The sequence below is a fragment of the Limanda limanda genome, chromosome 17 (assembly GCF_963576545.1).
Source record: "Limanda limanda chromosome 17, fLimLim1.1, whole genome shotgun sequence".
Taxonomy (NCBI): Eukaryota; Metazoa; Chordata; class Actinopteri; order Pleuronectiformes; family Pleuronectidae; genus Limanda; species Limanda limanda.
The window spans coordinates 10,513,481-10,531,737 of NC_083652.1; positions in this window are offsets into that span (position 1 = coordinate 10,513,481).

The following is an 18,257-nucleotide window of genomic DNA, read 5'->3' on the forward strand; positions in this document are numbered from 1 at the left end:
GACCGAGCCCAGGTGTGGTCACAACCCGTTTGTTGGAACCGTGCAAATCACCCCTTTCAAGTTTTTACCTGCCTCGGGTTGGAGTGTGTTTACATTGGGCTTTCACTACAAGACAAGTCTTTCTGTCGGCCACAACAAAAACCTTTAACTTCTTTCATTTTGAGCCACATTTCCTTGCTGCATCAACAACCTCTGACAAAAAAAAAAAAAAAAAAAGAGCAGAGTTAGCGGGTTCATTCCAGTAGGAATAAAATCCATCTCTCCACTGGCTCCATACGTAACAGCTCCACCCTCATTTAGGAGGGACAGAGAGAACAGAGGCAGACAACTCAGTTCGGGCCAATGATGGATTTCGACCTCGGCGTGAACAGAAAATTAACATTCAGAAATACCTCTGGGTGTTGTTTCATGTGGGGGTTTCCATGGCAACAATGAATGAAAAAAAAATAACAGGATTGATTTCCTCCCCGGAACACAAGGACCGATGTGACGTTTTTCAAAAAGGTCTGGGATACAGAAACACTGGGCATTAGTGATTTATTAAAGGGCAGCTCGAGGCTGAGTGTATGAGACAACATATTACTTCTGCTAAATTAAAACCTCACGCTTACACAAGGCCTCTGTTTGCCAGCTAAAGTAAATTGCTCTATTACTCTAAAATTGAATTTGAGCTTGTGAAAATACTCATCAGGTGTCCTTCCTTTTTAGATTAAGAAAATTAAAAGAATGAATCCGTTTGAAAATGTTTTATTAATTGCAACTGATATGGATTTATTGTCAGAGATGTCAAAAGAAATTTTTGCAGTGACATGTAGTGACACTGTTTCAGCTGATTGAAGTGCAGCCACTGCTCATATGGCGCGTGCGAGTAACAGCATCAATGTAATAACAGTGTGAGAAAAATACTAAGGGCCTCATTAACCTCAAGATGCGACAGATGTGAAATAAAAAAAATGACGTTAATTAGACATGGTGCCGCCACCACAGGCCACTCTATCCCCGGCAATGTAACACCGTGCCTACATGCATTCAGCCCTCCACATACAGTGGAGTTCATTATGACTGATACATGAAATGTGCTGAAGGTCTTACTTTAGAGTTTGACTGTAATTTCTTTTATGAAAAAGTATACCAATCTCAATGATTGACTTAATATTATAGAAAAAAGGACCAGATGGTAAATATCCCTTGCACATTTGAAAGTCTTGTGCACAAATTAAATAACCAACTGCCAGTAGATGTCAGCAGGAGTTGGCTGCCATTAGCGGATATTACGGACATAACTTCAGTTGTCCTCCTTAGCGTCCTCAAGTGTTTTGGCCTCTTGATCAACGATACCGGCAGAGCTTGAGGCTGAAGGTAAATCTGATTGGCTACTGGCTGGTATGTCAGTACTATTAAAGCAATGTGGCCCTCTCAGTAGATCAGACATCATAACCTCTATGCCTTTTTAAACTAAACACCCATTGTAGAACACAGGACCAGAGAATGTCCCTTGTACGTTCTGCACTAATTACTGCCTAACACCAGTTGATGTAGCAGATGTTTGTGACCACTAGTGGATGATATGTATCTTCAATTAAAAAACATGTTTATAAACAAAAAAAATGAAAATAATTAAATCTGAAGAAGTTCCAACACAAAGTGTCACTGCCACATTAAAACCAGGCCTGAACGCATGGCGTGTTGTCTACTTCGTAGTATTGACAGTCTCCTGGCAGGATGCTGTTGATGAAGCGAATGGGAGGAACAGTGTTGGGACATGGTTTTTGTGCAAAAAGGCAGGCCTCTCTTTCAGGCCTGTATTGGAAGTCAAAACCTGAAAGCACATGTCCTTTGTCCTGACAAGCCGCATGGGCTGGAGAATACTCAATCTCCCAGAGTGCAACATGTTCTCTTTGTCCTGAGAAGGTCAAATAACTCAAACTCCCAGGAGGCAACATGTCCCCTTTGTTTCAGCATCTTCGCACATAGGTGCAAATATCTACCAGGGTCAACTCCAATTGGTCAGTCTGGTCCCATGACCAAGGGGCAACCGGGTCTATAAAAGATCAAGGCTCCCCCAAAGTCTTCCTCTTTCTCCAATCCCTCGGAGGGCCGAAGGCTGCTCCAGCAGCGCTCTTCTCCACCGACCACCACTGAGGACAGCAGGCCGCTGGCCTTTCCTCCTGCATCGGCGAGTGGAGGAACCGGATTCCTCCAGCTCAAATCTTCTCTTTACAACAACTGGAGGTCAAAGGTCGAGCTTCCAGCTCATCTTCTCAAGAAAACCTCCACGCATCTCAAGCTTCTTCTAAACTCCTTGCAGCGACTCGGTGTCCTGCAGGTAAGAACTACAGAATCAATAAGCAACTGAACTGCACAGCTCAACAGAACCGCGGAAGCAGAGACCACACGAATCAGAGACTTCAAAAGCCAGAACTGCTAACCGAACTGCACAGCAACTTTCTCCCTGTCCTTGGACTGGTAACCTAATCTGGGCTTAATAATTTTACTAGGCTAAGCAAGACTGTTTATTTGATTCTGTGTGGTGTTTATAAGTTTGATATGTGTGGTGATATTGTGTTACAAGTTAAATCAAGGTTAATGTGAGTTGGGCTCAACACAGACCCTGCCATTTTTCTGATTAGCATTTTCACAGACCCCGCATATCTCTTCACCTACTTAGCTACGTCCCCCGACCAGAAGGAGGGGGGGGGGGCCTGCTATCTTAGAGATCTTAAAAGACCACAGGAAGGTGTGACTCTCTTTGTTAGCCACCAGAGAGACCCTCACACACACACACACACACACACACACACACACACACACACACACATCTTTGTTAGTTAGCACATATTGTTAGTGACTTGTGTTTCAATACTTTATTATGTTTATAATAAATGTTTTCTTTTAACCTTGTCCTGTCATTAATGTTGCATAAGTGAAGTTTGCCAACCTCTACACTGTCAAGAACTCTATAAACCTTAACTGTTCATTATATAGTCTTTAATAGTAAATATTAAGATTTCTAATTGAACTAGATCTAAATGAGACTGATCTTAATCAATAAATTGGCTATCTTTCCCTTCTATGAAGGGTGGTGCCCCGCGAGAACTTAGTCAAACTAAAGTTATGATTTAATATTAATATGTTAAATATTAATGTTTTATTTTCTATTTTTGATAACCACATTTATTGAACGCCTAAAGGCACACTAGCTTATGGTATCACTCCTAACCATTATTGCACAACAACAGGCTGTGGTATGCAATGTTGCTAAAAGAACCAGGACTCCACGGACAACCCCTGCGCCACATTATAAAAGAAACATCACTAAAAGGCCGGAACACCCAGCTGATGATTCATTCCTGCCATCCACAGGTGGTCGCTAACCACAGCTGGTGATCCCCGATATCTGATCCCTTTAATCTGCTGGTAGTCGACAGTTCTTCAAACATACAAGAGATATTCACCATCTTGTACCGTGTTCCAAAATAAGGATCCCTGTAAGAGACACAAATAACGTTCACGCTGCAGCATTAATACAACCTATTCTGTAGAGACTTGGTTGCAATAAAGGAGATGTGTGCTAGCGCTGTGCTGATGGATCGATTGGCTCAGGCTTCGACAAGGTCCACAGATCTTTTAATTAAAAGTGCTGAAACCACTTTGAAATACACTCCTTTACAAAACCTAATCACAAAACCTACCTGCAATTTTTTATTCCATGCAATTCATTCTTTGTTTGGTAGTTTAAATTAAGACCACTAGTTCACTCCTCCGAAAATGAGATAGAAGCTAGATGTGGGGATTTGTGAGATAATTGGAAGGAAACTTTCTGCTAAAGAAATGTAGAATTCTTTCTTTGGACTATCCTTGAAAAATATTGGATCATTCTATCCTTGTAGAAACACGAACACGTGCAAAAACAACTTGTAGACATCTGAAATGTGTCTGGATGCTTTTTAAAGTCATCCTCAAAAAAGATTAGAACCCACTGTTTTTTTGAACAGTTTATTTTATAGATTTATCATATGACATAATCAGATTTTCAATGCAACAAAATGATGTGAGGTACAAAAAAGAACATTCTCTTCTCAGAGCTGAGAGAGACACAGTAATTATGATCCAACTCACTGCAGGCCGAGCAGTTAGTGTGTTCAGGATACGTGGGAGTAACGCCGGGTTTACACCGGACGCCAAAGCGACGCGTGTGCGTCGCGTAAGCGCAGCGCCGTGGCGCGCCGGCGCTTGGCTGAACACACAGGACGCTGAAGCGTCGCGTAAGCGCCGCGTAGATCCCTAGTGCGCAGGCGCCAGGCTGGTCACAACAAACACGCTTTTCTCCGCGGCGGTCATCCTGCGATTCCTCTCCGTGATCACAGATGCAGCTGATATTTGTCATTAACTGCAACGGCGTCCCAGCATTTGTCCTTTTTAATGTTGTCTTTATATAACATGTGCCGAGGATCATACACCTCACTGTACTTCTCCATATCAATTATTAATTTAATGTCATCCTTCTTCAAGAACTTCTCCGCTGTTTGCTCCGTAAATTGAGGGTAAATTACGTATTCTCCACTCAAGCCTATGGGGAGAGTACGTAGACACACACACACTCCCCCCCCCCCCCCCCCCCTCTCTCTTTTTATCTTTATGACTGCTTGTGTGGCTGTAGTGGGGGGGCAGAGGGGGACATTTAATAATGTGATCGGTAAAATTGGTAAAATTAAAACTCCAGGACAACAGAAGGGGAATACAAACTATGGGATGCATATTTGATCATTTATATCATATAAAATATGTCATCAATATATCGTTTAAAATCATTTTTCAGTGTGTTTCCTGCAGCGATACGCTCGCGTCAAGCGCAAAAAATAGACTCGACGCCGAAACGATCGCTGCACTGCGCGAGGCTGCCTTGGCGCAGCGCTGCACTTCAGCGTCCTGTGCGACCGGCACAAGGGATTAACATGAGAGTGGATGGGAGTCAGCTGATCTATTTCGACCTCCCTCAGACCGTCACCACGGTCTTAACACGAATGATGTCCTCATCTCCCTATCCTCGAGACCAAATATCAACAATGTCACGTGAGTGACCTTAAGGGGGCTGGGCTCACCGCCCATAAAGCTCCCCGGTGAGCGCGGCCGCCTCCTCTTTTCTTCACTCGCCTCATCCGAGACCGACAGGTAAGTAAGATATTTTGGGACTCCACTTTTATCAATCCGACACTTTTGTGCAGGCGCCTTGTGTCCCTGAGGATTGTTTGTGGTTTTCCCCTTCTCTAAAAGTGAGGCAGAGGGCTACACTGCATGTGTTAAGCTCTGCTCTTTGTTTCAGGCAGCTTAATTAGCTGCACCTGGCACTAACTACTCATGTTCACAGCTTTGGGTAAGTATTGTTTATCTCGTGCTGTTTGTGTCCATACAGAGTTTGTTCTCTTACAGGAGTGAGTAGAAAAGTTGGGAAGCTTAATCAATAAATAATCTATCCCTTAAAACTGATTTGGATCGGGGGTGCCCCCCCCTCCTCACCCGGTAACTCGCTGTCCGCAGGGAGTGGGGTTTCTCCAACTCCCCCTCGTGCGTTCGCGCACAGTGAGTGGAGGTGAGTTAAAGCCAACCTTTTCACGTTTATTTGCCTTTCAAAAATGAATAAATAAACCGTGTTTGAGGCCAGGTAGTGTCCCCTTTTCACCTCTGTGCGCAGCAGGTGGGATTGTTTGCCTGTGTTCCCTGTATAAAATACAGTTGGTTATTGGTTATCACCCTTTGTAGGTGCTATTTTGTTTCCCTTAAAGCCCTGTTCGCAGTGGCTGGGATGTTGTTCTCTCTCCACCCCCCCACCCCCCTTGTTTTCTGCCATTGCAGGCATACAGTGGGCATTTTCAGGTGAATTAGTTATTTCACCCCTTCCTTCGTTTTATGTGATATTGGCCAGCTGTGATTAGCCTGTTTATAAGATCCCCTTTACCAGCTATCCGTAGCTGCTGGGCGCTATTGTTTATATATTTATTCTTAAATCACAAAAGTAACACAGAAATGTCCTCACATTTGTGCCATTATTGCCGGGGTATCATGGATCCCCGAGATGGCCACCGTGAATGCCCGACTTGTTTGGGCATGGCACATTTAATGGATGATATTGAGAACCCCTGTGTGGCAGCAGTGGAACTGCCTGTGGAGGAGCGTGTTAAAAGAGCCAGATGGGTGGAGCAGTCTGTTCGTGCTGGGGCCGTGCAGCCTCTACCAGCCAAACTAAATGAAAGGGGACACACCTCAAGGAAAGCCCCCCGAAAACGTGGGCATGAGCACACCCCTGTTCGCAGGCGGGACTCAAGCGAGACACAGGCTCCAAAACCTTCACAGAACCCAGCTGGTCAGCATGATGACACTCAGCTGCAAATCCTAGCGGCCATACGTGGTCTGTCAGACAGGTTGGGTAGAGTTGAGGCCCAGTACCCGGCCACAACAGCTAGGGCATCGAGGCATGGGCACTCCTCCCCGGACAGGTTACCCTCCTATCAGGAGGAGAATGTGGTTCACCCTGACATTCTCTCTCTCTATGCTCAAAATTCCCTTTTTGAAAGTGATGGGCAGTCTGAGGGTGCTGCTGGGCTAAAACAGCCTAAATCCACACAATGTGAGGGGGCGTCCAACCTCAGCAACATGGGTGAAAGTGAGCCTTCACCCATGGACGTCATCTCAAGGGTTTCAAGTGCGGCAAAAATTGTGGGGCTCAATGTTCCAACTGAGGCTCCTGCTCCAATGAATGGGATTTGGGCCGGCATCACTCAGACCCAGCAATCAGTTACTGTACCTGTGGCTGGTGACTATTTGCACATGCTCAGGAAAGCATGGAACATCCCAAGTGGGGCACCTCAGTTCAATGCAGGTTGCCGGAGACTGACTAAGAATCAGTATGCTCCTGAAACAGGTATGGGGGATATGCCTCCAGTTGAGCGGGAGATGGCAGCCTTAACATCTCTGGGTCCAGAGCGGGTAACCACCAATCCACGCTGTCCCCTGAAAGAGTGTGATAAGTCAGACCGACTGGTGTCTCGGACTTATAATGCAGCCACACGAGCAGCCCGCTCGGGCAATGCACTCGCCATTTTATTGGCAGCTCTTAGGAGAACAGCCAACCCAGAGGACCAGGACACCATGAGCCTGATAGACTCTGCCCTGGTCACTCATTCCCAGTTAACAAGGGACATAGGTGCAGCTATGTCATCTGCCATGGTAGCTCGGAGGCAGATCTGGTTGGCACAGACAACTCTTCCCGAGAATATCAGGAAAGAACTGACCAATATGCCAGTCGTGCCGGCACATGTTTTTCATCCTGACTCCCAGGGTGTGTTAGATAAGGCTGAACAGTCTCGGCGTACCAGAGAGTCAGTACAGCGCACTTTCAGAGGGGCTGCGTCTACCAGGTATAAACTTAGGGGCTCCCAGCCTCCCCACCGATCATCATCCTGGGCCCGTAAGGAGCCATGGGTGAATGACAGGCGACAGGCTACAGGATTCACAGCCTCTGGTGACTCCAAACAGCCTTCACAAAGTCGACGTGGGTTCTATCCCCGTTTTTCGACTAGAGGTGCTCCCCAGAGGAGGCGCCCCCCCAGAGGTCAAGGATCTCGGGGCGGTACAGCCTAGGGGTGGGGGGACACCCGCCGAACTTCATTCTCGGCTATGCCTGGACAGCTGGGAAGAAACTGTGTCAGACCCATGGGTGCTTGCTACAGTATCAAAGGGGTACAGAATTCAGTTTCGGCGGTGGCCCCCCCCTTACTCCAGGATCCGCATGACGATTGTCACGGACCCAGTCCAGGCTCAAATCCTGGCACAGGAAATGTTAACCCTTCTGCAGAAGGATGCAATTATGAAAGTAGATCCAGACGAACAGCTCACTGGCTTCTACTCCACGTATTTCCTCGTGCCGAAAAAAGATGGCGGAATACGTCCCATCTTGGACCTAAGGCGATTAAACGCCTTCATAAAGGTACTTCCTTTCAAGATGCTGACCACGGGTCAGATCTTAGAATCTATCGAAAGAGGAGAGTGGTTCACCTCGATAGACCTGGAAGACGCGTACTTCCATGTGCCCATCTGTCCAAACCACAGACCTTTTCTTCGGTTTGCATTCCAGGGGCAAGCCTATCAGTTCAAGGTCCTGCCATTTGGCCTTTCCCTCTCACCAAGGGTGTTCACCAGAGTGGTTGGGGCGGCCTTGTCTCCTCTCCAGTTGTCAGGAGTAAAAATCCTTCCCTACATGGACGACTGGCTGATTTGTGCTCCATCTCTTGGCCAAGTTGTAGAGGATACCCAGAGGGTGTTGTCTAACATTCCCTCGAGGAGGACAGTGGTGACGACAGATGCTTCCCTCACAGGTTGGGGAGCAGTCTGGGAAGGCAGAATGGTGCGTGGCCCGTGGATACCCCCTTGGGGTGGCGAACACATCAATGTTCTGGAGTTGAGAGCGGTTCACCTTGCTCTGAAGGCTCTCCTTTCCTCCATCCAGGGCAGGCATGTCTTGATAAGGACAGACAGCACTTCAACTGTGTATCATATAAATCACCAGGGAGGCACAAGGTCCCTGCGTTGCCTCCAGGTGGCACAGAAACTTCTGTTTTGGGCTTTTCAGCATCTGGCTTCACTCAAAGCAATCTTTATCCCAGGGATTGTAAATCGAGCAGCAGACCTCTTGTCCAGGACTGGTCCTCTCCCAGGAGAATGGAGACTTCATCCAGAGGTTGTATCCCTCCTATGGAGTCGGTTTGGCACGGCTCAGGCCGATCTATTCGCATCAGCAGAGACAACCCACTGCAGGATGTGGTTCTCTCTGGAAAACCAGGGAGGTCCCCTAGGCTTAGATGCACTATCTCAAGAATGGCCGGAAGGGTTGTTGTACGCTTTTCCTCCATTCCCTCTGATTCCCCAGGTACTCAACCGGGTTGCCTCGGGCCACTACGAGGTGCTGTTAATAGCCCCCAGGTGGCCAGGGAGGCATTGGTTCCCAACGCTCCTTCGCCTGGTTCACGGTCAACCATGGGCCCTGCCAGTCAGGGCAGACCTCCTCTCACAGGCAGAAGCTCAGATATGGCACCCCAGATCAGACATCCTGCAGCTTTGGGCTTGGCCCCTTCTCAGTACCTCTCTCAAAGGTTAGATGAGGCTGTCCTGAGGACCATAGACAATGCCCGGGCTCCCTCCACTCGGGCTAACTATGGCCATAAATGGAGTGTGTTTTCTACATGGTGTCGCAACAGACAGGAAAATCCAGCCGCTTGTCCTATTGAGCTGATTCTCCGTTTCCTTCAGTCACTTTTGGACTCTAACAGGGCACCTAGCACCATTAAGGTATACACTGCCGCAATCTCTTTCTTCCATGAGACAGTGGGAGATGTTACAGTTGGTAGACACCCTCTAGTGTCTCAGTTCATTAAGGGAGCACACCGCCTGCGACCAAGCAGGGCTCCCAGGGCTCCATCATGGCAACTCCCCTTGGTATTACGGTCCCTGATGCAGTCTCCCTTTGAACCCATAGGGCAATCCAGCCTTAAGTCTCTATCTTACAAAACAGCTTTCCTCCTGGCTATATGCTCTGCCAAAAGGGTGAGTGAATTGCATGCTCTGTCTATAAGTGACGATTGTCTAAGATGGAGGGCAGGTGACTCAGGTGTGTCTCTCTGGCCAAACCCCTCGTTTTTGCCTAAGGTCATAAACCATCAGACGGTAAATCAGGTGATCGAGATCAGCACTTTTCAACCTGATCCGGCTCTACTACAGGAGGAAGCCGACCTGCCTATGTTGTGCCCAGTAAGGGCACTGAAGGCTTATATTGCACGCACAAAGTCTCTGAGGGGCTCATACTCTCAGTTATTTGTCTGTTTTGGGGGTAAAAAAGTCGGCCACCCTGTGTCTAAACAGTGTTTGTCCCATTGGATCGTTAATACTATCGCTGAGGCCTATTCTGGACAGAACATACCAGTCCCAGATTCCTTGGTAGCTCATTCCACCAGGAGTATGGCCACTTCCTGGGCTGCTTTAAAGGGGGTCCCTCTTTCAGAAATATGTGCAGCAGCAACATGGAGTGCCCCCTGCACATTCTCTAGATTCTACAGGGTCAATGTGGCTTCCCCCACACCATTGGCTTCCGCAGTGCTGCTCTCAGCTGCTGGGCGAGGATGTGAGGCGATAGAGTCCTCCGTTCTTCGCGACCCTGATGATACTAGTCATCCGTGTTAAGACCGTGGTGACGGTCTGAGGGAGGTCGAAATAGATCGTAAGTTATGACCATAACTATGGATCTATGAGACCGACCGATGACCGTCACCCTCTTTTGTCACTCAGAACGGGCTGAGGCGTTCAGACAAGGAGGAGGCGGCCGCGCTCACCGGGGAGCTTTATGGGCGGTGAGCCCAGCCCCCTTAAGGTCACTCACGTGACATTGTTGATATTTGGTCTCGAGGATAGGGAGATGAGGACATCATTCGTGTTAAGACCGTGGTGACGGTCATCGGTCGGTCTCATAGATCCATAGTTATGGTCATAACTTACGTTATTTAAGGCATGGCGCTGCGCTTACGCGACGCTTACGCGTCGCTTCAGCGCCCGGTGTAAACCCGGCGTAAGTCAGCCACCTCAGCTCTCTGTCTTTACCACTGGGAGGAAGTCAACTGACTGTGTATGTAGCTGAATCAATGCCAGCACAGATTGTGGTTCACATGTATAGATTTAAAACATCACCACCTAGAAATAAAATGTAGGAACTTTCTGTCGAGCACAACGGAATGTGTGATTCATTATATTATTCATTCAGAAGATGCACCACATTCAATGTGATCTACATAAAAAAAAGAAAAAAAAAGAATTGAATTTAGGGTAAATTCTATTCAAGCCCAACTGAGTGTGAAGCTATCAAGGCTGCACTGCGCTGAATCATGACTCACTCGTTCTGAAAGAATAAGGTGATGCTTTGAAAGAAAAGAGGAATTTACAACGCCGGTAAATCTAAGGATTTCGATGCGTGGTAGACGGCAATAAGATCAAGGCAAGTACGCTGTTCAGGGCTGAGAAGAGAAATATGAAGAAAGAAGGTAAGAAGCACGCGAACCAGGTGGATCAAACAGAGAGAAAGTATAAATGACTAAAACCACAGATATCAGTCGGTCACAGCGGATCAGGAACACACTGCACAGGTATTTGACATCAGAGATGCTTTTACAACGAGAACTATTATTTCCCCTTTAGCAGTAAAGTTCAATTATTGGCACAAAAATGAAGACAAAATTTGTGATTAGGAAGAATCATTTTAGCCATGGTAGCACCATAGGATTCACTAACTTTTTAATGAGGTTTTTACGAAGATTCTGACATTCACCAATGTTTTGTTCTTATGTAAGACTCACTCAAAAGAGCCCTGTGTGACTTTCTCTCGATATTTAGCTTTCCCTGAATGTGTAATTGCATCCCAGGTATAGTTTTTTTGTGTTTATTGTGTTTGATTTCTTGACATGCTAAACATTGGCCCTTTTATGGCACATGCTTTCAATTTACCAAGACAATCGAATATATCAATATCAACAAATCTGCAGTTGAAGAAACACGGCATGAATCTGATGTCAAGATTTCTTGGGAACTTCCTCAAGAAAAAATTTGATAAAAATTCAGAAGATAATATTGGCTGTAAGAATGAAAATCTGTGGATGAAACTCTGCTGGTCTTTCCCGGATCTCAGTTGGTTTTGAACTCATTATCTTTCTCTTGTTTTAAATCACTTTGTAACTTTGTTGATATAATTGTCTTAAAAAAAAGATTTCATAATTATATCATCATTATTCTCCTGTGGTGCCACCATCAGTTTGGGCTCAACAATGTTATCAACATAATCTACTTGGGTTGTATCGATTTCATTTATTAGTGTAATTTAAACTACTGTAAAAACCCGATTGAATTAAGCTGGAAAACAAATATGACATTGACAATTCCTTGATGCCCGGATATACAGCCATTCAATCACGAGAAGGGACTTTATATTTTCTCTGACATTCAATTTACAGGTTTCTTTTGAGTGTGCTATTATCATTCTAATGGCAAAACATAGGAATCCATGTTTCCATCCATGACCGAGGGCAAAGTCACACATACGCTAATGGGAGGCCGATATCACAGGTCAAAGTTCACCAGTGTTGAATTCCATGCTAAGCCACTCTGCGATTTGCCTCGCCACAGCAAGCAAATGTTTTATTCACCTCCTCGCTCGCTTGCACAGATTGCAGGGGAAGGTGCGTCCCTCAAACATTTGCATAAATGTCACCGGGCCCTTATGAGCTAAACAAGCATTCACACCAACAGGCAATTTAGTGACGTCTGTAGCAAAACAGTGATTTAGTCTCAGAGGTCTCTTCACAATAGTGAAATAAGGTTTGATTGCATATTGAAAATAACAGGGCGTTAAATTGTAATTTTCCGCCATGTGTCTGTCCAGCTCCCTGCCACATAGATACACGGTTGCCATAGAAACCCCTACATTTGATGTTGCATACAAGGTAGTCATAGAAACCTACAGAAGATTTTGCTTTTGGGAAATAGCCTGTATTCATATGACATTTTTCTCTGTGCTGTCCCAAGGACACTTCAAACAGATGGGGAAAACTGGGATCGAAGAGCCATCCTTCTGGTCAGTGGACGACCGCTCTACACCCTCAGCCACATCCGCCCCACATGGGTGCCATCCATCTGGGTTATTTGTCAGTGTGCAAAAGAAAGGGAAAAAAAGAAGCGAATGACAATGATCGGAGCCTCCTTCAAAACGTTTTTTGTGCAGCTTCTAAAAGCTCCTGAGTTTCATCCGTTCCACTTATTGAAAAGTGCTGGTTCACAGGCGGCGGATGATATTAACCCACACTGTGCTCGCAGCATCGAGCCGACCTCAGGCAAACACTGGCTCCTCTGATTATAGCCCCATGTGTGGAAGAGTCTCACTGATCCTATCCATGGAGAACCCTTCAACAAATGACTGACTGTAATTGATGGAAAGGAAAAGGAAGCAGTCACACACACCACTTCACACAGGCAGATGAGCACAGTGTGACTCATACTTAATTTATTATGATGGATGATTGGATGTCAACACACGGGAAATGTTCCAGTTCGGCACGTCACAGCCTCAGCTTGAAAACCCCAAAACTCAAACCTCATCATTTATTTAAACAGAAAATCATGGAGGAATACAGCTTCTGTTGTTGTAAGAAATTATGTTTGTGTGTTTGATCACTGGAAAGAAAGAATCATAAATCTTCCTGCGAAACGATTACCTACGTCCACTCATATCGCAGTCAACGTGTATTGTTGATAAAGTTTAATAGAAAATCCGATAGTGTACATAAAATATTTAAGCCTATCTAGGTTCGAGAAAACACCTTTGTAGAAAATATAGAAATGTCAATTAGAGTTTGATTGTTGGTTTATTTGTTGGCAAGATCACACAAAACCTATCTATCCCATTTCCACCAAACCTGGTGGAAGGTTTGCGGCCTGAGTCTGAAACGAATCGATTCAAATTTGGCGTGGATGCCGATTAAGTGGCTCAAAAGGTAGAGTGGATCGTCCACTGACCAGAAAGACGGTGGTTCAATACCTGATTGCTCTGGTCTGCATTCTGAAGTGCTCTTGGGTAAGATACTGAATCTCAAATTGACCCTGACAGTTGTGTCGCTTGTGAGTGAAATAGTCGATGACACTAGAATAAGTGTTGGATAAATACAGTTCATTTCCCATCCAGGATCTTTTTGATATTGAAGCATGGCTCATTTTTCTAAATGTTCATACATTTTTCAATGAATTATGCACAGATCTTGATTAAAAAGACAAATCCATCCACTTTTTATGACATTTGTGTACATTTGTGTTCAGATCCATAGTTACAGATTTAAAATGATTATTTTCCCAGTTGTTGCTACCTGAAGCATATTTAACATTTGCTGCTTTATAAAATTGCGCTAAGATAATTTATTTCGATCAAACACATGTAGTTAAGTGTTAAAATATATGGTTTTCAAGACCACTGAGTCGGACAAAGTCAATTATTTAGATTACTTCTTGTTTTAATACATACATTTCTATTATAAGATCTTCACCATCAGAGTGTTTGGCCTTGGCGGAGGAATCCAATTTACTGAGGGCCACTCGAGTTTGCATTGATTGTGACTTCACCATGAAGAAGCGTCTGTTTGGTTCCTCATATAATCTCAGCTGAACACTTGAGGTTCCGCAGATTTATACAACACCAATAATTTTCTTTTTGGCTTGATCGTGTTTGTGATGATTTGCTGATGGACACCCGCTCACATTTATCTGACCGACAACCAGAGGGATGGTGCCCAGTCGCTGAGAAGCTGCTTTTAGTCGATGAAAACACAACCGGCTCCTGGGGGCAGTGACGTTTCTCATCGGGCCCACACACTGTGTTTTTGTCACTGAGAATAATATCTGTATTGTCTGTCCTCTCACAGAAGCGATGGACACTATAGTTGTTTTTTTTTACTCTATTATACCTGAGATGAAACGGCTGCTGTAGGGGGTCTGAATACTCAGCTGCACCCACTGGGAATAAAAGACGCACTTCACCCCTGGGAGCCACTCTGTTGCTGCAGAAAATCCGATGTGATGAAACCACTTTGAGGCAGAAGAGTGTGGGGGGGGGGGGGGTGGAACATTAAATATGCCATCGCACTGTAGATAACAGCAATTTACTTCCTGTTTCTCTGCGGTGTACATGCAAGACTTGCTAAAACAAAGGATCATCCCTGTCAATCAAATTTGCCTGCGCTCCTGCCTGAACCTGAATGACCTGAACTGACAGATTCCCTTCGATGGCTGTGCGACGCTGACGCAGAGGCACCGTCTCTCCATGGACTTGTTGAAGTGTGAATGCGGTGTTGGTGAAATGAGAAGCCGAGGTTATTGCACAATGACAACCTGATGGATGAGAAGTGAAGTGGAGGGATAGGCAGCGCTCAGAAATCCATATCCTCAGACTTGTCAGAGACCAGAACCGTAATATGACCCGACTGGGGGGGGAAAAGGGAAAAAATCGACACAGACAATTTGAAATATCAGTTTAAATATCCTTAAAAAAAATCCCTATAAAGAATCACCACTCTGGTTAAGTTGCAGAGTCAGTGACATCTTTTAAAAATATGTTTGAAAAAATAAAAACGCCTTTTATTAATCCCACTTCCCCATTTTCATTAGCTACATGTGTTATCTTTGTTATTGTTATTGATTTTATACATTACTTTGATTGCTTCTGTATCATTTTATCCCTTGATCTTATGCGCCCTAGTACTGAAATGTTTGTATCCTTTTTCAACCATGTAAAGCACTAAGTATTCTTCTCTCCACTATGCAGAAATTGAGCCTTATTATCCTGGACAGTCGCAATCAGGGGATGGAGCCAATCACGAGTCCGTCTCAGCTGTCAAATGACAAATTAAAACCAGAAAAATGTGTGATGAGAACTATATCTAAAATGATAGAAACTATTCATTCACATGGAGGTAGGATATAAGACTTCCTGGTGCCTCCTCCACCTCCTCCATGTTTGAGCAGGGATTTTTTCCCGCTGCTTGTTGCTGATAACGCGGTACAGTTTGTTGTTGTTGTTCCTGTTTGCAAACGACTAAACTAGGTCACTCTCCTGTTCCGGAGCCAGTGTACAGACAAGATAATGAGTAACAAACAGTGGCCGACTCAGCTGTGTGGGTTTAATGGGCCGTCTGTGCCAAACCAGCCACTATAGGTACATGCGCTCACCAGTTACTTGCTTATTTTAAAGGGAAACAGCCAAATTGCCACTTAAAGGGATAGTTCACCCATAAATGAAAATTCACTCATTGTCTTGTCTCCACACATGACTCCTCTGTTATCCTCCTCCAGAGCTGCGCGTGGATCACAGACAACATTCAGGCTCAAAACATGGTGTAAATTATGCCTTTTAAAGTCGAATCAGAATGTCGGGGCTTCCAGAAACTTGGATGACACCACAGCAGCAGCATAGGGGTGAGTATAATAAGTGAATTTTCATTTTTGGTCAAACAATCCATTTAATGAGTCTGTTTCACAATTTTTCTGGTCGTCATATGAATTAACTTCCATTTATTTTTAAATTAAAAAAAGAGCTGTGGCTGAGGAAACGACAGCATCTCTGTACGTCTGTGTCTCTGCTGGTCTGCATCACACAGCGTTTCCATTAACAAGGGCCCACTGTGGCCCCCCTCTCCTGATCCCCTGCTGTGCTGTGAAGTGACACTTGTCACACAGAGAAATTGAAGCCATGTTTTCCTCCTCAGGCTCCAAACTCAGAAATCTTCAGCTGAGAATCTTCACCTTAAAAACTGACTTCTGCTGTTAGGAAGGCATCAACAATGTTGCAGTTTTTACAAAAATGAAGAATTATTTGATATTTGTACGCCTGCACTTGACATAACTGTAATAATACGATGCTCAGTGTCTTTAATAAGCAAAAAGTCGCATGTTGGAATAGTGAGAGGAACATCAACGCGTTTATTTGTACACAGATGTGCTGAAGAATTTCAGTGCTGCTATTGAAACGCTGCCAGTACACACACGGTCATGTCATGATGATCCTTTGAAGACATTCAATGAAGCATCATTTCAAGGCTGAGTAATGTATTCCCCACACAAAGAATCAATGCTGTTTACTCACAAACATCTTTCTCCTCCACACAAACAACAACGGTTAGTCAGAAAGCCTTGAAATTGCCCAGAAACCAATCCAATCCGTATGTCTCCGCCCTTCACGGATACTGACTCGAGTGGATGCTGTTGCTATCGCTGTTAATGTGATGAGACTCAACAAGCCTCATCCCGACGAGGACCATAAGACCATCAGACATGAGGGGCAAGAGGCGAGAAGCATCTGTCTGCAACATGTCAGAGGCTGCATCTTCCCCTCACCCGGAGAAATGTCCTTTGCAGAAATCCCGCAGAGACTTGATCTGCTTTTCACTTCGAAACATGCTTTCAGAACTGTGTTAAATGTAAACGCTCTACATGATACACTGTAGATCATTTCAATCAACTGAATCATTTTGGTAGTATTTCTAAAAGTCAGTATTACCCTTCATGTCACGATTTGAACAATGAAGGAGATTCCAGCTGAATCCAGTTTTGTCACCAGGCAGAGTAACACAAAGATGCTTGGTTGTGTTGCGCATTAATCTTTGATCTCTCCTCTCTCCTCTCGTCCTTAGCAACTTAGTTTATAATCACAACTCAGAGACACCATGTTTCATATAGACACCAAACAATACTGTGGACTATGAGTAACCTTCTCTGGTGAAGACACGATAAACAAAAGGTATTGACTTTATAAAATATATTTTTATTTAGCCAAGAAATCATTCAAAAAAATCTATAACTTCCTTGAGTCTATGAAAATATTAGAATATTTAATTATGAGCTTCTAATCCTTTGCAAATGGGATATGGCAAATTTAGTTTATATGATAGCTAGAACAAAATTGATCTCATCATAAACATGCCAATGTGTTTTAGTGCATAAATGAGTTAGATAGTGAGGCATGAACACTTTTAAGTAGCTGTGTACAGGTAATTGAAGTATTAAGAGCATATATGACAAAGACTGAAGACACAACGCCAGCAATGATATATTCTGATGAAGTGTGAAATGACAAAGGTCACATCTGATGAAGACAATTAGGTGTTTTTGTGGCACATGCTATTTACAGCAGGATGCGGAGGTCTTGTCCGGCAGCTGCACCCCCCGTCAGCTCTTCTTATTTAATATGACTATGTAAATGAGTTTGGTCAGCTCCAGTCACAACAGACTCCTCTTCAATAAGGCATCTCCAGTGCAGGCAGCTCGGTGGACTTTCACAAAATCTGCTCATTATGCAGACGACAGCCAAAGCAAGAATACTTCATCAAGTATGGGGGGGGGGGGGGGGGGCAGCATTTGGAAAATGAAAAACCTCTGCGACTAATTAGAAAGGAAATGGGCAGAAGACTATTCTGAAAAAATATCTGTATAGTAAACATGCGTCCCACTGTGGCAGATTAAATATCCTCCATGAAACAATGCTGCCCTCTGCTGGACAAACCTGAGCTGCTGCAATTGCAAGTAACGTATTTACATCATCTGACCAAACTATCGATGTTTATGACAGTTTCAAACTGCTTCTTTTGTCTCAACAAAATAAAGTCAAAGATATTCAGTTCACAATGATA